The sequence below is a fragment of the Balaenoptera borealis genome (assembly GCF_965194805.1).
Source record: "Balaenoptera borealis genome assembly, chromosome: 15".
Taxonomy (NCBI): Eukaryota; Metazoa; Chordata; class Mammalia; order Artiodactyla; family Balaenopteridae; genus Balaenoptera; species Balaenoptera borealis.
The window spans coordinates 25,582,195-25,598,450 of record NC_138871.1 but is presented as its reverse complement, the minus strand read 5'-3'; the positions used below and the strand labels follow the sequence as shown (position 1 = coordinate 25,598,450).

The following is a 16,256-nucleotide window of genomic DNA, read 5'->3' as shown; positions in this document are numbered from 1 at the left end:
TGACCCCTTGAAATCTGCCTTTATGGAATTCCCTAAACTAAGGCCCTATTAGCCTTACATGATTGTTGTTACTGAGAATGTACTGTAAGGACGCCGTTGAGGATTTTGTTACACCACAACGCCTTCTTTATGAGGACAGACGAGAGAAATTTAAGAAGTCTCAGTACCAGAAATATCTGTAATGCTTTTGAAAATTTCGCTTGCTTTTATATTCGAGTTATGTAAGTGATCACAAAATTCTAGCAACACTAATTGCTAGAAAACATAAAGCAAAATTTGTGGCTCATTTTTAGCAACCACATCCACAAGGTATCAACTTGCCTTCCCGTCACTCTTAATTCTTCATGTATTTATTTTTCAAATCATGTTGTAGCTCACCCCTCCCTGGCTTCAGTCTAATTTTCCATCATTCCAATTCTTCATTTACTTAAAAAACAATCATATCATATTACTTATATATGTATGTGTCTGTGTGTGTGTGTGTGTGCGCGCTTAAAAGCACCTCAAAATTTCTTAAAAGACAGGAAGGAATGAATAAACAACAACCAACAGGCAAAAAAACCAGGCAATATTGTTCAGAATGGAGGTCATTCTAAACTTGAAGCTCCCCTGTACCAAAGGTATAGACTTTGCAGATTTTGAAGCATTTAGCAGCAAAGCCTTTCATCCAAAGGGTAATTCGTAAATGAGTGTTGATGAAAAGCATGACGACTCAAACAGCACTGTACTACACTTTCTCACTCTTTTCCAGCTGGTAAGAAATGTTATAGTGAGGAAAGGGCAATTGGCTATTTTTCACCTGTGTGCAAAGCTTAACTAAAAAGTCCATGAAAAATGCAGTCACATTGCCAGATGGAATTTGTAGCCATGTACCTGGATGTGTTTCCTTCTGGTGTGCTCTGAAGTAATTTGGGGGTAACCTGTATTCAATGGTTTCTTGTTTTTCTCGCTCCGCTTCTCAAGGTATCTCCTCTGATGGTCGGTGATGCTGCTGTCTAGTTTAATTCGCCTGGGTGACAAACAAACTCTTTCATGGCCAAAAGCATGGCTCAGTCAGTCGGGCAGTATCAATGGTGGAAATAGAGCTGCCCCTCTCATGCAGAGTCACTTCCTTATCTGTTTGGGTCAATATATCTGATTCCACAGAAGTGGTGGTGGAAAGGCTGTTGGCGGCAGTATCTGTGAGCAGCTCACTCTCCTCTGAGTGTCTAGAATCTGAAGAAGTGTTATTTATATAATGAAAACCTGGCTGTTTTCTCAGAATATATTTATCAAATTTAATCTGTTCAATTGTAATCTGATTGGCCCTCCCAGCTTGATGAGTAGAAAGAACCTTGTTTTTTTTTTAAGATCGCCTGTGTTTTTACGGCATTTCTCCAGGCTTTTATACCGTTTGTTTTTCTGAAGCTTGCTGTTCTGCTGTTGCTGTCTACCACTCCATTCCTTAACATCTTGTTCCCCCTTGCTATCATCCTGTGTACTTTCTGAGGGCTGGAGAGAATGTGTGATGGGACGCTGAAGAAGTTTAGCCAAACGATCAAGTCGCTCCACCAAGGAAAGTTCCTTCTTGGCACTGAACTCAGGAGGTTTCTGTTGCCTCTGTCGCTCCTGATACCTGTTCCAGAGTTCATTTAAACTCACAGTGTGCTGAGTTGTTAACTCTGGGGTGGCCTTATGATCCCTTTTTAGGTCATTAACTTGTTTGTCATATTTTGGAAAATCTCTAGCCTGACTTTTAGTAGTATGCTGTACTTCTTTGTTTTCCAAGCTTACATTGATACTGAGGCTCTCTATTCTGGTATAATCTGACTTTGTCTTTGCCACATTTTGATAAGAGGAAGGAAGACAAGTGTGTTCTCTTTGTTTGTCTGGATGATGCTGAAAGGAATCTTTCCAAGAATGCCTCATGAAAACTCTTCTTCCTAAGGATTCATGGCAAAAATCTTGATCACTTGGTAGGTGCACTGGATGATGAAAGTAAAACTTAGCTGACCTGAAGACAGAATGGGTGGTATTTTCAAATTCTGAATGACATCTGGACTCTGAAAAGGTGAAAAAAAAAAAAAAAAAGATTTTGAAGGACTTTCAAAATATTTGCATTCCCTTTAGAAATAGTATTCACATTTAATTCTTTAGATACAAAACAAAGACTGAAGGAAAGAATGGTCTATATAAAGATTCAGAAAATTCACTGCCTGGACAAAGGATTCATGCCTTGTGCCTAGTGGCTAGATTGGCATGGTAATAGTTTAAGAGACTCAGGATCAAAAGACCCAGATTCTGGGCTGGATTCTGCCACAGACTGGCTGTATGACCTTGAGGAGGGCATTTAGGTTCTTGGGATTGTAACAGCAGCTGCTATGTATTACTGCTTGCTATGTGTGGGCTATTATGATATATGCTCTATATCTGTTTTTTCCCCTCTTATCAAACTGAGAGAGAGGTATTATTAATCTCATTTTCAGCTAAGAAACCTGAGACTTTATTTTTATCATCAGTAATTAAATGGATGGAATTTTTAAAACTCCAACTCTTTGTATGTTTTAGAGCCTTGAAAAATTCTTTTTTCTGAACCATCTTCACACCCCCTCCATTTTTTTTATTGTGGTAAAATACACCTACTATAATTTACCATCTTCCATCTTCACATTTTGACAGTCATTCTATATCAAAATAGGCATTTTAAGATGTAGAACATCTTAACAACTATAAACCATAATTGCAAACGTTAATTCAGTTTCCATACACATTTTTAGAGTTCTAAGTCATGGAAGAAACAGACATACATATGAAACACAGTATCACTTGTAACTATGGGATCCATTTTACCTTCTCTATAGATTATTGGTAATCAGAATTTTCACAAAATACTCTGGGAATCCCTAAGACAATTTCCCGAAAATATAGTGGGATACATGGAGTCTGCTTTTATATCTAAAGGATAAAAAGACTCTCAAACCTCCCAATGAACAAAAGTCCAGGACCAGGTGGCTTCACTGCTGAATTCTACCGAACACTTAAGGAAGGATTAATATGAAAGATTCTCAAACTCTTCCAATAAGCAGAACAGGAGAGAACACTTCCAAACTTATTTTATAAGGCCCACATTACCCTGTTATCCAGACGTTACCTAGATACCCAGTGTAGATACACTACAAAAAAATTACAAGCCAATATCCCTGATGAACATAGATGCAAAAAGAAACCAAACAAAACATTAGCACACCAAATTCAATAATATATTAAAAGGATTATACACTATGATCAAGTGGGATTTATTCCAGGAATGCAAGGATGATTCAACATCTTACAAATCAATCATTGTGGTACATGACACTAACCAAATAAAGGACAAAAATCATATAGTCAATAGATGTAGAAAAAGCATTTGAGAAAACTCAAAATCCATTCATGATAAAAACTCTCAACAAAGTAGGTATACAGGAAACATAGCTCACGACCATTTCTGACAAGACCATAGCTAACATACTCAATGGTGAAAAATGGAAAGCATTTCCTCTAAGATCAGGAACAAGACAAGGATATCCACCGGCATCACGTTTATTGAACACAGTATTGGAAGTTCTAGCCAGAGCAATTAGGCAAGAAAAAGAAACAAAAGGCACCCAAATCAGAAGAGAAGCAAAATTGTCACTATGTGAAAATGACATGGTTTTAGATATAGAAAACCCTAAAGACGCCACCAAAAAAACTGTTACAACTAAAACATTCAGTAAAGTTGCAGTATACAAAATTATTTAACAGACAAAGATCTGTTGCATTTCTATACATTAATAATAAACTGCCAGAAAAACAAATTAAAACAATCCTGTTCATAATTGCATCAAAAGAATAAAATACCTAGGAATAAATTTAACCAAGGAGGTGAAAGACCTGTATACTGAAAACATTGATGAAAAAAGCTGAAAAAGACATGAACAAATGGGAAAATATTCTGTGTTCACAGATTGGAAGAATTAATATTGTTAAAATGTCCATACTACTCAAAACAATCTACAGATTCAATGCAATCCCTATCAAAATTCCAATGGCATTTTTCACAAAAATTGAACAATCCTAAAATTTGTATGTAACCACAAAAGACTCCAAATAGCCAAAGCAATCTTTAAAAAGTAGAAGAAAACTGTAGGCATCACACTTCCTGATTTCAAACTATATTACAAAGCTACAGTAATCAAAATGGTATAGTACTGACATAAAAACAGACATGTAGATCAATGGAAAAGAATAGAGAGACCAGAAATAAACTCACACATATAAGGTCAATTACCTTATGACAAAGCAGCCAAGAATATACAATGGGGAAAGGATAGTCTCTTCAATAAATGGTACTGGGAAAACTCGATAGCCACATGCAAAAGAATGAAACTGAAGCGTTATCTTACACCATACACAAAAATCAATTCTAAATGGATTGAAGATTTAAATGTAAGGTCTGAAACCATAAAATTCCTAGAAGAAAACATAGGCAGTAAGAGCTTTGACACTGGTGTTAGCAATAATTTTTTGAATTTGACGCCCAAAGCAAAGACAACAAAAGCGAAAGTAAATAGTAGGAGTACATCCAACTGAAAGGCTTCTGCACAGCAAAAGAAACCATCAGACTACTGAATGGAAGAAGATATTTGCAAATGACATATCTGACAAGGGGTTAACATCCAAAATAGACAAAGAATTCAACTCAAATAAAAACAAACAAACAAACAACCCAATTAAAAAATGAGGGCACAGGATCTTAATAGACATTTTTGTGAAGAAGACATACGAATGGCTAACAAATACAGGAAAAGATGCTCAGCACCAATAATCATCAGGGAAATGTAAACCAAAACCACAATGAGATATCACCTCACACCTGTTAGAATGGCTATCATCAAAAAGACAAGAAATAACAAGCATTAGTGAGGTTATGGAGCTAAAGGTTCCTTTTTCTGTGCACTGTTAGTGAGAATGTAATTGGTGTTGCCACTATGGAAATCAGTATGGAGGTTACCCAAAGAGTTAAAATGCAACTACCATACGATCCAGCAATTCTGCTTCTGGGTCTACACACAAAACAATTGAAAGCTTGGTCTTGGAGAGATATTCGTAGATCTGTGCTCACTGCAGCATTATTTAAAATAGCCAAGACATGGAAACCACCTAAGTGTCCACTGATGGATGAATAGATAAGGAAAGTGTGGTATGGGGGGGGTGGGAGGAATTGGGAGATTGGGACTGACATATATACACTATTGATACTATGTATAAAATAGATAACTGATGAGAACCTACTGTATATAGCACAGGGAATTCTACTCAATGCTCTGTGGTGACCTAAATGGGAAGGAAATCCAAAAAAGAGGGGATATATATATATATATATATATATATATATATATATATATATATACGTATAGCTGGTTCACTTTGCTGTACAGTAGAAACTAACACAACACTGTAAAGCAACTATACTCCAATAAAAATTAAAACAAAACAAAAAAAAAGAAAATGTGGTATAGAGGAAAGTGGGCAAGATGGCAGAGTAAAAAGACCTTGAGCTCACCTCCTCTCACAAGCACACCAAAATCACAACTATCCGCAGAGCAACCAATAAAAAAAAACGCACACACACAAAACACTGGAACCCACCAGAAAAGATCTCCTACACCAAAAGACATAAAGAAGGAACGGCAACAAAACCGGTAATAGGGGGAGACTCACAATATAATCAAATTCCATAACCCCTATGTAGGCAACGAAAACTGGAGAGTAAATATATTCCAGAGGTTCTCCCAGGTTGGGGGTCTGGCATTGTTGAGATGAGCCCACAGAGCATTTGGCTTTGAAGGCCAGAAAGGCTTAATTGCAGGAGCCCCACAGGACTGGGGAAAATAGAGATATCACCCTTAAAGGGTGCACATGAAATCTCATATACCCTGGGACACAGGGCCAAAGAAGTAATTTGATAGGAGCCTGGGCCAGACCTACCTGCTCGTCTTGGAGAGTCTCCTGGAGCGGCAGGGGTTGGGGGAGGGTGGCTGCGGCTCACCCTGGGGACATAGACACTGGTGGCAGACATATTGGGGAATACTGTTGGTGGATGACATATTGGCTCATTAGCTCCAAAACCTGGCCCCACCCAACAGCCTGCAGGCAACAGTGCTGGGACGCCTCAGGCCAAAGAACTAACTGGGTCATTACACAGCTCCACCCATTAGCAGACAGGCTGCCTAAAGACAAAAAAGCTCACAGCTGCCTTTGGACTAGCCCCTAGACATGGCCCAGCCCACCAGAGGGCCAAGACCCAGCACCACCCACCAGTAGACAGGCACAGGACTCTCCCACCAGGAAGCCAGGCCAAGCTTCTAGACCAGTCTCATTCACCAGGATGCAGGCACCAAAAGCAAGAAAACTATGATTCCTCAATGCAGGCCAGAGCCTACCCTGGGACCAGCTGGGCCTTGGACTGGCCCACTAGCAGGCCAAGGAAACCTTCAGGACACTCCAGACCCTGTACCCAACTGTGTCAGGAACCGACACCACCCCCTCAACAATCTGAAATGAGCTCTGGGATCCCAGGACCCTGCAGTTGGACTCCAGGGACCAGCTCTGCCTGCCAGTAGACCAGCACTAACCCCATGATCTGGCTTCAACTACCAGTGGGTAGGCAACAACCCTAGGGTCTTCAGGACCCTGACTCCACCCACCAGTGAGCCAGCATTAGCCCCGGGGCCCCTAGCATTCTGCAACCAGCCACGTTGTGACCAGGCCCTGCTAAACAGCAGCCAGCAGCATCCACACAAGGCAGGACCTGGCAACCAACCAGACTAGGGGCCTACCAGACTGCCCACATAGTTAGCCCACCACAACAGAAGGCCCAAGTAGCCCTCTTAGGGTGAACCCCTAGAGCACACAGCTTGGGTAACGAGAGGGGAGTGTGCTGCTGAAATGCACAGGACGCCTCCTACAGAGGGCCACTTCTCCAAGGTTGACAGATGTAACTTACCTACTACATACATAAAAATACAAATAGCAACTTATTGACAAAATGAGATGGCAGAGCAATATGTTTCAGATGAAGGAACAAGATAAAATCCCAGAAGAAGAACTAAGTGAAGTGGAAATAGGCAATCTACCCAAGAAATAGTTCAGAGTAATGATCATACAGATGATCAAAGAACTCAGGAGGAGAATGGATGCACAGAACGAGAAGTTATAAGTTTTAAGAAAAGAGTTAGAAAATATAAAGAACAACCAGAGATGAAGAATACAATAACTGAAATGAAAAATACAGTGCAAGGAATCAAAGTAGACTAAAGGATTCAGAAGAATGGATCAGTGAGCTGGAAGACAGAGTAGTGGAAATCACTGCCACTGAACAGAAAAAAGATTTAAAAAAGAAAAGAAATGAGAACGGTTTAAAAGATCTCTGAGACAACATCAAGAGCACTAATATTCGCACTACAGGGGTCCCAGAAGAAGAGAGAAAGAGCCCGGGAACATATTTGAAAGAAAGAGCTCAGGAAAATATTTGAAGAGATAATAGCTGAAAACCTCCCTAACCTGGGAAAGGAAATAGTCATCCAAGTCCAAGAAGCGCAGAAAATCCCATACAGGATAACCCAAAGAGGAACACACCAAGACACGCTGTAATCAAAATGTCAAGAATTAAAGATACAGAGAATACTAAAAGCAGCAAGGGGAAAGCAGCAAATAACATACAAAGGAACTCCCATAAGACTATCAGTTGACTTTTCAGCAGGCACTCTGCAGGTCGGAAGGGACTGGCATGATATATTTAAAGTGATGAAAGGGAAGAACCTACATCCAAGAATACTCTACTCAGCAAGGCTCTTGTTCAGATTTGACAGAGAAATCAAAAGCTGTACAGACAAGCAAAGGCTAAAAGAATTCAGCACCACTAAACCAGCTTTACAACAAATGTTAAAGGAACTTCTCCAGGTGCAAAAGAAAGGGCCACAACTAGATATAAGAAAACTATGGAACAAAAAAGCTCACCAGTAAACATACAGTAAAGGTAGGAAATCATTCGCAAACAAAGCTAGCAGGAAGATTAAAAGACGAAAGTAGTAAAATCATCTGTATCCACGATAAGCAGTTAAGGGATACACAAAACAATTTGATGTAAAACATGACATAAAAAACAGTAATCATGAGGGGAGGAGAGTACACATGGAGGGTAATTGCAAATGCATTTGAAATTAAGACATCAGCAATTTAGAAGAATCACCATATGTATACAGAGACTGCTATACAATAACCTCAAGGTAACCACAAGCCAAAAATCTGTAACAGATACACACATACACAAAAAAGGAATCTAAACATAACACTGAAGATAGTCATCAAATCACAAGAGAAGAGAACAAAAGAAGGGGGAAAAAAAGACCTACAGAAACAAATCCAAAACAATTAACAAAATGACAGTACGAACATACATATCGATAATTACCTTAAACGTAAACAGACTGAATGCTCCAACCAAAAGACACAAACTGGCTGAATGGATACAAAAACAAGACCCGTGTATTTGCTGCCTACAAGAGACTCACTACAGATCTAGAGACACATACAGACTAAAAGTGAGGGGATGGAAAAGGTAGTCCACACAAATGAAAATCGAAAGAAAGCCAGAGTACCAATATTTATATTAGATGAAATCAACTTTAAAATAAAAACTGTCACAGGAGACAAAGAAGGACACTACAGAATGATCAAGGGATCAATCCAAGAAGAAGATATAACAACTGTAAATATATATGCACCCAACATAGGAGCACCTGAATACAGAAGGCAAAATATTAATAGACATAAAAGGAGAAATCAACAGCAGCACAATAATAGTAAGGACTTTAACACCTGACTTACATCAATGGACAGATCATCCAGAGAGAAAATCAACAGGGAAACACAGGCCTTAAATAACACATTAGACCAAAGGGACTTAACTGATATTTATAGAGCATTCCACCCAAAAGCAGCAGAATGCACATTCTTTTCAAGTGCACATGTAACATTCTCCAGGACAGATCACATGTTAGGCCACAAAACAAGCCTTGGTAAATTTAAGAAAACTGAAATCATATCAAGCTTCTTTTCCAACCACAACTCTATGGAACTAGAAATCACCTACAAGAAAAAAAACCTGCAAAAACCACAAACACGTGGAGGCTAAACAATATGCTACTAAACAACTGATGGATCACTGAAGAAATCAAAGAGGAAATCAAAAACTACCTAGAGACAAATGAAAACGAAAGCACGATGATCCAAGACTTATGGGACGCAGACAAAGCAGTTCTAAGAGGGAAGTTTATAGTAATACAGGCTTACCTCAGGAAACAAGAAAAATCTCAAATTAACAACCTAAACTTACATCTAAAGCAAGTAGAGAAAGAAGAATAAATAAAAACCAAAGTTAGTAGAAGGAAAGAAATCATAAATATCAGAGCAGAAATAAATGAAATAGAGACTAAAAAAAACAATAGGAAAGATCAATGAAACTAAAAGCTGGCTCTTTGAAAATATAAACAAAATTGATAAACCTTTAGGAAGACTCATCAAGAAAAAAAGGGAGAGGGCCCCAATCAATAAAATCAGAAATGAAAAAGGAGAAGTTACAACCGACACCACAGAAATACAAAGGATCATAAGAGACTACTATGAGCAACTACATGCCAATAAAACGGACAACCTAGAAGGAACTGATGAATTCTTAGAAAGGTACAACCTCCCAAGACTGAATCAGGAAGACACAGAAAATATGAACAGACCAATTACCAGAACTGAAATTGAATCAGCAATTTAAAAATTCCCAACAAAGAAAAGTCCAGGACCAAATGGCTTCACAGGTGAATTCTACCAAACATTGAGAAGAGTTAACACCCATCCTTCTGAAACCCTTCCAAAAGTTTGCAGAGGAAAGAAAACTTCTGAACTCATTCTAGGAGGCCACCATCACCCTGATACCAAAACCAGATAAAGATATTACACAAAAGAAAACTACAGACCAATACCACTGATGAACATAGATGCAAAAATCCTCTACAAAATACTAGCAAACCGAATCCACTAATAAATTAAAAGGCTCATACACCATGATCACGTGGGATTCATCCCAGGGATGCAAGGATTTTTCAATATCTGCAAATCAATCAGTGTGATACACCGCATTAACAAACTGAAGAATAAAAACCATATGATCGGGCTTCCCTGGTGGCACCGTGGTTAAGAATCCACCTGCCACTGCAGGGGACATGGATTCGAGCCCTGGTCCTGGAAGATCCCACATGCCGTGAAGCAACTAAGCTCGTGTGCCACAACTGCTGAGCCTGTGCTCTAGAGCCTGTGAGCCACAACTACTGAGCCCGCGTGCTACAACTACTGAAGCCTGTGCGCCTAGAGCCTGTGCTCCGCAACAAAGAGAAGCCACCGCAATGAGAAGCCCGCACACCGCAACAAAGAGTAGCCCCCGCTCGTTGCAACTAGAGAAAGCCCGCACACAGTAATGAAGACCCAACACAGCCAAAAATAAATAAATAAAATAAATTTATTAAAAAAAAAACATATGATCATCTCAATAGATGCAGAAAAAGCTTTTGACAAATTTCAACACACATTTATGATAAAAACTCTCTAGAAAGTGGGCACAGAGAGAACATACCTCAACACAATAAAGGCCATATATGACAAACCCACAGCTAACATTATACTCAATGGTGAAAAGCTGAAAGCATTTCCCCTAAGATCAGGAACAAGACAAGGATGTCCACTCTCGCCACTTTTTTTCAACATAGTTTTGAAGGTCCTAGTCACGGCAAGCAGAGAAGAAAAAGAAATAAAACGAATCCAAATTGGAAAAGAAGAAGTAAAACTGTCAGTTTTTACAGATGACATGATACTATAAAATCCTAAAGCTGCTACCAGAAAACTACTAGAGCTCATCAGTGAATTCGCTAAAGTTTCAGGATATGAAATTAATACACAGAAATCTGCTGCATTTCTACATACTAACAACGAAAGCTAAGAAAGACCAATTAAGCAAACAATCCCATTCACCATTTAGAACTAATAAACGAGTCAGCATCGTTGCAGGATAAAAGTTAAATATTAAAAAAATCAATTGTATTATGATATACTTGCAATTAACAAACTGAAAATGAAATTAAGAAAACCATTCTGGGGGAATTCTCTGGCAGTCCAGTGGTTAGGACTCTGCAATTCCACTGCAAGAGGGCATAAGTTAGATCCCTGGTTGGGGAACTAAGATCCCTCAAGTCAAGCAGCACAGCCAAAAACAAAAAGAAAAGCAAAAGGAAACCATTCTGTTCACAACAGCCTCAAAAAAATTAAAATATTAATGTAAATTTAACATAAGAAGAGAAAAACTTCTACTCTGAAAGCTACAAAAAATGACTGCAAGAAATTAAAGAATATCTAAATAAATATCTAAATCAATAAATATCTATCTAAATCAAACATCCCAAGTCCACGGACTTACTGTTAAGAAAGCAATTCTCACCAAAGTGATCACAGATTCAACACAATCCCTATCAGAATCCTAGCTGATTTCTTAGTAGAAATTTTGCAAGCATATGGAATTGTCAAGGACCCAGAAGAGCCAAGACAATCATGAAAAATAAGGTCATGTTGGAGGACTCATACTTCCCAATTTTAACTCACAGAATGGGAGAATATATCAAAATCAAAATTTTGATAAGAATGTGTATCTAGAATACATAGAACTCTTAAAACTCAATAAAAAAGAGAAATAGCCCAAATAAAAACCAGGCCAGGATCTGAATACACATTTCTCCAAGGATAACACACAACTGGCCAATAAGCACACAGAAAGATGTTCAACATCATAATCAGGAGGCAAATGCAAATCAAAAGCAAAATGAGATACAACTTCACATCCACTAGAATAGATCCAATGAAAAAGTCAGATAATAAGTGTTGGTGAGTTAGTAGAGAAATTGAAATCCTCATACATTGCTACTGGGAATGTAAAATGGTGCAGCCACTTTGGCAAACAGTCTGACAACTCCTCAGATGATGAAATATAAAGTTATCACATGATCTAGGAATTCCATTCCTGGGTACGTACCCAAGACAAATGAAAACATATTGTCCATATAAAAACCTGTACATGAATAGAAAAGCATTTATATTTTATAAATATAAAATCATTATTTTATAAAAGCATTATTCATAGTAGCCAAAAGGTGGAAACAACCAAATGTCCATCAACAAACAGATAAACAAACTGTGATACATACATACGATGAAATATTATTGAGCCATTAGAAGGAATAAAATAATGATACAAGCCCTAACTTGGATGAACCCAAAAACATCATGCTGAGTTACAAGAAGCCAGTCACAAAAGTCCACACATTAAATGATTCCATTTGTATTAAGGTCTAGAATAGGAAAATTTATAATAGAGACAAAGTAGATCAGTGGTTGACTTAGGGCTTGGGGGGAGGTGGGTGATGAGGAAATAGAGGGGTGATAGCTAAGGGGTATAGGGTTTCTTTCTGAGGTGATAAAAATGTTCTAAAGTCAACTGTGTTGATGGTTGCACATATCTGTGAATAGGGTAAAAATCATTAAATGGTACACTTTAAGTGGGAGAATTATATATGTGCATTACATATTAAAAAAGCTGTTTGAAAAAAAAATGTTCTATGAGCATTTGAAAGGTTGTGTTTTAAAAGCATACAAACATTTATACACATCAACCTCAATATTTCCAGATGTTTCTCTAACTCTGCTTTTTTTTTTTTAATTTCATTTCTATGGTCTGTCATGGGCTAAGTATGTGTGTTCAAGCTCTCTAGTGTTCTGTATTATCCATTTCTCCTTGAGGGTCCTCTAGGGCAGCGGTCCCCAACCTTTTTGCCACCAGGGACCGGTGTCATGGAAGACAATTTTTCCACAGACGGGGTTGGGGGGTGGGGGGATGGTTCAGGCGGTAACGTGAGGAATGGGGAGCGATAGGGAGCTGCAGATGAAGTTTCTCTCGCTCGCCCGCCCGCCGCTCACCTCCTCTGTGCGGCCTGGGCTAGAGTATGCTTCTGCAGGTTATATTTCCATCTTTCTTTTCCAAGCTATGTCTCCTAGACTACCCACTGCAGAATTGCAATGTTGTTTTTTCATCTTACACATTCTTTTTTGTGTGTGATAAACACAGAAGATTAAATTTACCATCTTAACCAATTTTTAAGCATACAGTTCAGCAGTGTTAAGTATGTTCACACTGTTGCACAACAGATCTCTAGAACATCTTCATCTTGCAACACTGAAACTCTATACCCAATAAACATGAACTCCCCCTCCTTTCTCTCCCCAGCCGTTGGCAGCCACTTTTCTACTTTGTTTCTATGATTTTCACTATTTCAGATACTTCACGTAGGCGGAATATACAGTGTTTATCTTTTTGTGACTGGCTTATTTCACTCAGCACAAGGTCCTTGAGATTCACCTATGTTATAGCATGTGACAGGATTTTCTTCTTTTAAGGCTGCATAACATTCTATTGTATAGATATCACATTATATTTATCCATTCATCTGCTGATGGACGTATCTTGATTATCGTGAGTAATGCTGCAATGAACATGGGTGTGCAGATATCTGTGAGATCCTGCTTTGAATTCCTTTGGATATACACCCAGAAGTGGGATTGCTGTATCATATCGTCATTCTATTTTTAATTTTTTAGGAACCTCCACACTGTTTTCCATAATGGCTGTGCCATTTTATATTTCCACCAGCAGTGCACAAGGGATCCAATTTCTCTGCATCCTTGACAACGATTGTTATTTTCTGTTCTTTTGATACTACCCATCCTAATAGGTGTGCAGTAGTATCTCATTGTGGTTTTGATTTGCATTTCTTTGATGATTAGTGATATTAAGCATCTTTTCATATACTTGTTGGCCATTCATATATACTCCCTGGAGAAGTGTCTATTCGAGTCCTTTACCCATTTTTAAATTGGGTTTCTTTGTTGTTGACTTTTAGAAGTTCCATATATAATCTGGATATTGGTCACTTGTCATGATTTGCAAATATTTTCTCCTATTCCACAGGTTGTCTTTTAACTCTGTTGATTGTGTCCTTTGAAGCAGAGTTTTAAATTCTGATATAGTATAATTTATTTATTTTTGCTTTTGTTGCCTATACTGTTGGTGTCATATCCACGAAATCATTGCCAAATCCAATGTCATGAAGCTTTCCCCCCATGTTTTCTTCTAAGAGTTTTATAATTTTAGCTCTTCTGTTTGGATCTTTGATCCATTTTGGGTTAATTTTGTATATGGTAAAAGGTAATGGTCCAAATTAATTCTTCTGCATGTGGATATCCAGTTTTCCTTTGACAGCTAGGTAGTAATGGCTTGTGTCCTATACACTTTTCTTTTATGTTATTAGAAAAAGGGGGCCATGGGTGAACATAAATAGATTTGATCTTGGGTCTTTTTTATTGTAATTTTTTAAAAGTTTGTATTGAGATTCTTTCTGTCTTTGTCACAGTCATCTGGAATGCCTTAAGCTTTCCCTCCCCTGTTTCAGTGTTGAGACATGATACTTCACTTCTAATACTATCAGCCTTGGGTATTTAATTGTAATTTTGTTTCTAAATTGCCAGTGTCTTTTCCCAGAAGTAACAATTATCTTACAAATAAATACATACATCCACACAGACAAAGAAGCACTGAAGTGATATGCATAAGAAAGCAAAAAATAAAAAGATGGAACTCTGTTTAAATTGTGAGACTATAGTCTCATCAGAATTAAGTGGAAACACGTAGACACAGGCGTTTGCGTGTGCATGCTCTCTCTCTCTCACACCCCCTACCCCACTCCCCATTACCTGCAATATCTATTTGCAAGGATTTCTTCTCTTCGGGCCAGGCTTCCTTAGGAACGGTCCTCTTACTGTGGATCTCCCCTTTCTGTTTAATGGCTTTAGTGTCTGCTAGATTATCAATCTTCGTGTCTTGTAGTTGAGCTGACTGCTCTGAAGCAGCAGCAGCCCTGGAACCTAAGAGAGGGAAATCACGATTCAGACAGGAAGCTGACAAAAATTATTTTAAAATACCTCTCAAGCATCTACTAGTGTGAGAAGAGAGTTACACTGGATAAACAGTGAGATGGATGCAGGACAGGAATAAAGACGCAGACGTAGAGAACAGACGTGAGGACACGGGGAGGGGGAAGGGGAAGCTGGGACGAAGTGAGAGAGTGGCACGGACTCATATACTACCAAATGTAAAATAGATAGTTAGTGGGAAGCAGCCGCATAGCACAGGGAGATCAGCTCAGTGTGGTGTGACCAGCTAGAGGGGTGGGATCGGGAGGGTGGGAGGGAGATGCAAGAGGGAGGAGATATGGGGATATATGTATATGTATAGCTGATTCACTTTGTTATAAAGCAGAAACTAACACACCATTGTCAAGCAATTATACTCCAATAAAGATGTTTAAAACAAAACCAAAAAAACTGAGATGGAAAGAGAAAAGCATTTTGGGCAAAGGTGAATACATATGAAAAAAATGGAATCAGGAAAGCAATTGAACATCTAAGAAACAGTGCAAGTATATAATTTATTAGATTATAGAATTTGTAAGGAAAAGAGAAAAATTAGCATTTGAAAGGTTCTTTGGGAGCCCATTCTACTGTTCTGAAAGACTAGGCTTAAAAAGTTTAGTTTTCATTCTTTTTCTTTAATAAATGTATTTATTTGTTTATTTATTTGGTTGCATTGGGTGCTCATTGCTGCGCGCGGGCTTTCTGTAGTTGCAGCGAGCGGGGCTACTCTTCATTGTGGTGCGCGGGCTTCTCATTGCGGTGGCTTCTCTTGTTGCGGAGCATGGGCTCTAGGCTCGCGGGCTTCAGTAGTCGTGGCATGCGGGCTCAGTAGTTGTGGTGCATGGACTTAGCTGCTCCACGGCATGTGGGGTCTTCCTGGACCAGGGCTTGAACCCGTGTCCCCTGCGACGGCAGGCAGATTCTTAACCACTGCGCCACCACGGAAGCCCCTCTTGTTTCCTGTTCTTGTTCTATGTTATTTTGCTTATTTTATATACTCAACAATAATTTGGAAGACAGATATCTAGTTTTAAAATTCTTTTCGAGTTTCATTTTTTGGTAGCTTTTTTCCATTGTGGTAAAATATACATAAAATTTACCATTTCAAACATTTTTAAGTATACAAGTTAAGG

At 38.6% G+C, this 16,256-nt stretch overlaps 2 protein-coding genes and 1 pseudogene across 4 annotated transcripts in view; 2 read left to right on the top strand and 1 right to left on the bottom strand.

Annotated features, from left to right (window-relative positions):
* The window catches only part of LOC309611944 (uncharacterized protein), a 371,966-nt gene that overhangs the window by 71,453 nt on the left and 284,257 nt on the right, over positions 1-16,256 (top strand). The window lies entirely within an intron of this gene.
* LOC309611946 (RNA/RNP complex-1-interacting phosphatase-like) overlaps positions 1-16,256 on the top strand; it is a 136,873-nt gene that overhangs the window by 45,923 nt on the left and 74,694 nt on the right. The window lies entirely within an intron of this gene.
* On the bottom strand, positions 550-15,114 carry LOC309611948 (centrosome-associated protein ALMS1 pseudogene; annotated as a pseudogene). Its single transcript, XR_014249754.1, has 2 exons — positions 14,905-15,114; positions 550-2,042 (listed from the first exon to the last, which is right to left on the bottom strand). The product of XR_014249754.1 is annotated as a centrosome-associated protein ALMS1 pseudogene (transcript).